This window comes from Rhinolophus hipposideros (assembly GCF_964194185.1).
Source record: "Rhinolophus hipposideros genome assembly, chromosome: 10".
NCBI lineage: Eukaryota > Metazoa > Chordata > Mammalia > Chiroptera > Rhinolophidae > Rhinolophus > Rhinolophus hipposideros.
The window spans coordinates 25,523,450-25,529,449 of NC_138056.1; positions in this window are offsets into that span (position 1 = coordinate 25,523,450).

Below are 6,000 nucleotides of genomic sequence, written 5' to 3' on the forward strand. Positions count from 1 at the left end.
AAAGACTTACTAAGTGTGCATTATTTCACTGAATCCTGATAAGAATCATATGAGATACGTACTATTGTTATTACCAATTTACACATGAGGATTTTTAAAGAGTTTATGTAGTACAGAAGCTAATCATCTAATAAGTAGCAGAGAAGGAGTTTGAATACAGGTAATCTGGCTTCCGCATTCACATGATTAAGCAGTCGGCTATTCTGCTTAGCACCCCCATCTTCCCCTGGGACCAGAACTCTAACTTGTATCTTATATGATTGTCTGGATCCCTGATAGCCTGCTGAGCTCTTCCTTCTTAGAACCCCAACCTCAGGAGTCTTTCTATCTTCAGTACAATTGCTAGAACCAAGAAAGTATTCTGCCTTCACTGGAAGTTACAACTTCCTGCCTGAAATTTTCAACTCTGGCCACCCTCAAACAGTTCCTTAACTGCTTCTAAGCTTACACAATCCTTTGACACTGTGTTTCAAACTGTACAACAGCTTAGTACAAGCTTCCAAAGCTCAGTGTATTAGTCAGGGTTATCCAGAAAAACCGGTAAGAGATTGTCTATCTATCTATCTATCTATCTATCTATCTATCTATCTATCTATCTATCTATCTATCATCTATCTATAATGAGATTTATTGTATTTATTGTAAGGAATTGACTCATGTCATCAGAAAGGCTGGAAAGTTCCATGATCTGCTGTCTGCAAAGCTATCTGCTTTTCTGGGGACCCAGAAAAGCTGGTTGTTTAAATTCCAGTCCAAGTCTGAAGGCCTGAGAACCAAGAGTGCTGATGGTGTTAAGTCCCAGTGCAAAAACAAAAGACTGATTCCAAGCTCGAACAGTGAGACAGAAAAAGAAGAGTTAAACCTTCCATTGCTTTTGTTCTATTCGGGCCCTCAATGGGTTGCATGATGCCCATCCACACTGGGGAGAGCTATCTGTTTTACTCCGTCTACCAATTTAAATGCAAACTTTTCCCTTTTGAATAAGGATGAATTTACCCAGAAATAATGTTTAAGCTTAGGTATCCCCTGACTCAGACAAGTTGACGCATAAAGTTAAGCATCACACTTGGGCAGCCTCTGCTATCTGTCAGATCCTGGTGCTCTGTAAACCCCAACAAAAACATTGGTTCTTCTAGTCCCAGCATGTCTTGCTCCTGTGTATGCATGCACCACATTATGTGGATGCATGGAGACAGTTTAACTGGCCCATATAATTATTTCATAGCAAACTCCTAATAAGTTGTTCCCAAGAGGATCAGCCTGTCAGACCCATATTTTAGGCTGCCCTATGTTTCCAGATAGAATTATGAGCTGTTGCTGTTTTCTATAGTTTTTAGTTAGTTATCTTTTGCCATTCTAAATCACTTAAATAATTTTCAGATTTTTTTCTTGATGACATATTTCTCTCCTATTATTATTATTATTATTATTATTATTATTTTAAAATAAAACTCCTTAGACTAAAGGCTACTTGAAATTAAAACCCCACAAAACAGAACAAATGAGAAGCATACATTTCCCTCAGTGACCCTTTGGTCGTTCCCAGTGCATTAAAGCCACCGTGCATTAAGCTTAATAACTTTGGGCTAATGTTGCAAAGGGACAATGGAAGCCTTGGAAGTGACAACATGAATATTGAAGTCCAAAGGGTAAAGAGAATGTGATCTCCTTCTCTCAGCTGATGAGGGAGCACCCTCATAAAAGGGAAATGAGGGTGTTCGTCTAGATGATCACCAGGGTTCCTTACAGTTGTAAAACTCTTAAGTGGTCAGTGGGGACAGGCCAAATATGATGGGTTAAAGGGTGAAGGCAATCATTAAGCACCGTACATGGCCCTAATAATTTATCTACCTCGTATTGATCCAAATGAATGCATTACTATTAATAAACCAGAAATGATTTTCAGAGGATCCCTTGAAACTCTATTATAGATTTCTGCGCCGTGTAAAGACGGATTCTTTTCTGGCCAGTTACCCATAAAACTGAGAACTAATATCAGTTGAGACTCTGGGTTGTAAACCTTAGAAACTAATGCTGGCTACTTAGCAAAATAATTTATTGGAAGGAGGGGTTAGCTCACAGAATCAATGGGAGGTTGGAGGATCTAGGTTCTGGAAAGGGACCAGAAGGAAAGGACTTCAGAGGCTGGAGAAGAAACACCGTATCTTATTGTAAGCCATGTCTGGTCCCCAGGTCACAGCTACTGTGTGATGACCTCAACGTCTCAGATCAGGCCACCCTGGCCACATATCTGTCTCCTCGCTGTATCAGGAGTCCTGAAAGGAAACCATAGGATCACCTAGGCTCTGTAGAAAGAGGGAAGTGAGAACTGCCCTCTCATTTAACTGACATTCAAAGAAGAGTTCCACACAAAGGTAAATTGAGGGGGAGTATGATTGAATGCCAGACAGCCAAAAAAAGAACATCTTCTCCAACGGTGCTTTGTAATAGGTTGTACCCCTTAAGTATATCACTCTGTGGTATACATAGTGTATTCAAAATAGAGTCAGCTTTAGGGTCAGATTTGGTTGAATACCTGGCCCTGCCATTATCTAGCTATGTGACCTGGAAGACGCTTTTTAAACTCTGAGATTATCAGAGGATTGCCCTTATTATTGTTGTCATGGGATTAGGGAAATAATCCATGCAAACTGTGGCACACAGGTTGTATTATTTTACTTTTCTTAAAGGAAGGTATGTTCCTCATTTTGAACCTCGAAAGGCTTATTATACCTTAGCAAGACTTTTCTAACAGCCTCCGACAAAGAGTCTTTGAAATGAGAAAACTGCACAAAACATAGCAATTAGTAGCCTGCAGCTTGAGCCCTGTTCCACAAACAAGAAACCCGTAGCAGGATCTGGGTGGAAGGACACCGCTTCTCGGCAGTTGTACTAAATGAGAAAGCATCTTCTGCCTCCCTAATTGGATGTGTCTCCCGGAGATTGAGAAACTGGATCTCTTCCCCCACACTCCTATTTTACTTTCCCATTTAAGATGCTGAAGTGTCTCTGAATTTTGCAAGTACATTTGCTTAGAATTAATGTTATCGTCATACAGGACCAAGTGTCTTAATTTCTTTTCATGCTAAATTAGTAAGAAAGATCAAAGTCCTTTCGTCTTAGGACTGAACCGCACAAGTATCTAAAAATGCCTTCAGGACTTCAGAGAGAAGCCACCACTGTGCATGACACTTACATTCTTTATATAGACTTACAGGTCTGTGAAGATTTTTTTTTTCTTGCAACCTAATACAGCTAGTACTGCATAGTATGGCAAACGAAAACAAAGAGGTCTGTTTTCATGAGCCACACACTTCCTTAACTAAAAGTGCTCAATGCGCCGTACAACAGGTTTTTTTTTTTCCTTCCCTCAGTAGAAAGTTCTTTTAACCTACATGTATTTTTAAAATTTTATGGTCTTTTAAAAAATTATCCAACATTAACCTCACTTGAGCAAGAATGAAACTGATATTTTAAAACTAGATATTAGGATATGTATGAAAGCTTCTGAAGTATACTGGTAAGCTGAGTCAATTCTCAAAGACCTGTTATCCTCCAAACCTAACCATGTAAAAAACTTCTAAATATTAACAGAAATCCTGGACTTGAAGTAAGTGGTGCCAAGAATGTTCAAATAGGAAAAAAAAATCATGGATGTTGTCTCTACAAGAATAATACAAAGGTTTGGTTGTGAAAATGTTTATACTAGAGAAAAACTGAAGGCAACCTAAATGTCCAGCTCCAGGGGCCTGACTAGATAAAATGTGGTCTATCCTTTTATAAAAGGAAAACCTTACCAAAGGCAATAAAATGAGAAAAAATATTTAATGACATGGATAGATACTTGTAGTACATAATAGGTAAAATAAAGTTAACCACAATATAGTCAGTCTGATCTCAATTCTGTAAATACACACAGACCCAAACAGAAAAAAGTATGGTGACATACCAAGGACATAGTTATTTTTTTTCTAGATGATGAGATTATAGTTGGTTTTTATTTTCTTCCTTTTGTATAAGTGTATTTTCTAAACTTACAGGAAAGAAACGTTAAAAACAGTAAGTTATTTTACATCGAAATAAGATATGATTGATGTGACCTTGTTTTCTGACTTAGTTTCAACTCTCAACTTATATCAGATATTAGCCATATTCCTCACTGCTAGATAAAATATCAAAGTTATGGAGCATATGTGTGAATGTGAGACTTACAAATCTTGGATGTGTTCTCTTCCTCCACTTCGAATTGTTTTCAACTCCATGTCTAATATTCGTATTTAACCAGATGGTGCTGACACACTTGTAGATATTTTCTGAATTAAGCTTCAGTTATGTCCTAATCAAGGTGCCTAATTAAAGCCCAAATCACCACTGCAGTATCATCACTGAGTATCACCACTGCAGTTAGTAGTCAGTAATCTGAAACAGCAGTATACTGGGAAATGAATCTATTCCCAGTATATATAAAATAAATTGAATTTTCCCAATCTCCAAAGAGCTAGTCAGTATTTATAACAGTTCTGAGAAAAAGTCTGAGTCTGTTCCTTTCGTTATTCCTGTACTGGTGATGTGTTCCTGGCAAAAGCACAGATGCCTTTAATCTTCACCCCAAAATTGACACTATTCTTCAGAAGTCCAACATGCTAGTGTGGTGAATGGGCTCTGGAGTCAGAATGTCTGGGTTTGAATGTTAGCTCCACCACCAGCTAAAGCTGTGTGGCTTTGGGCAAATTATTTAACCTCTTTATGTTTCAGTTTCTTCATCTCTAAGAGGGGGAAACATGGGTGCTTTCCCCGTGGGTTTCTGAGGACTGATTGAATTAATACACGTAGAGCTTGAAACAGTGGCACACAGCAAGTGCTTTATAAAATCAAAGGCATGCCAGCCATTCTCTGTTTGTCTTCCCTAGCCCATTATAAATCCATTCTCACACTTCTCTTCCTTGCTCTGGGCCCAGAGGAGCTGACCTCCATAGACAGCAGTCCCCAAACTCTCTCACTTCTGGTTTCCAGTTGGGTTTGCCAGACGATAGCGCAGCAGGAGATGAGGTTCAAGGATTTATTCCTTCCTGACTGCACCCCTCCCTCAAGGGTTCTGGCTGTGGCTGCATTCTTCTATGGCTATAGTCTGAAAGCTACAGCTCCTGATAACAGCCCCTCCTACAGGGCACCCATTTTTATTAGATTTCTCTAACACTGTTCCTGTCCTTTGCTTCCTACGTTGCCTGCTCCGGGATGCTTCACCGTGTTTTGTTGGTTCCCTTAAACCTGCCCATATCTCTGTAAGTAGTCTCTTCCTTAAATATTTTTTAGTTAATCTCTTTGGAATGAGCAAAGTCCTTCCTGCTGGGACCTTGGCTGATACTACTGACCACTGTTAATATATATGTGCTTCTGCTCATAGTACGGAGTATTGCAGTCAGAAGAGATTTTTAAGCACAAAGGTAGTCATTTTATTGAGCATGCAGGGCACCGGACAACTTTCAGGTTCTTTTGAATCATGAGTGCCTCAGGATTGCAAAACCATCTAACAGTCATGGAGATGAAAGCTGAAGGACGAAATTTTTTGTTGCTGCTTTATTTGTGCATAGCATATCTGCTGCTTGGAAATCACATTAAGCTTTCAATTCTTTTAAGATGCGTGTCTATTTATACATCTTCTTTGTCCAAAAAGTGCAAGAAAAAAATGCCTGGTTGTGATTTCTTTTAAATTTGTACTAGGTTAAATCTCTGAGTCAATTAGCTTCTCATTCATTTATTCACCAAATATAAATCGAGGCACCGCTCTGCGGCAGAGGAATTCTCTGCTGGATGAAAACATTGTAAGCAGAAAACAGAGGCCTTCTCCATCCTCATGGTAGTTAATTTCTAATTTGGGGAAAGAAAATTTAATTCTATAATGGCACACATATACAAAAGCTGAAAAATTAAAATTACATATGTGACAAGGGAGGTGCTATGAAGGGAGGTACGTAATACTAGGAGAGTCTTTGATAGGGA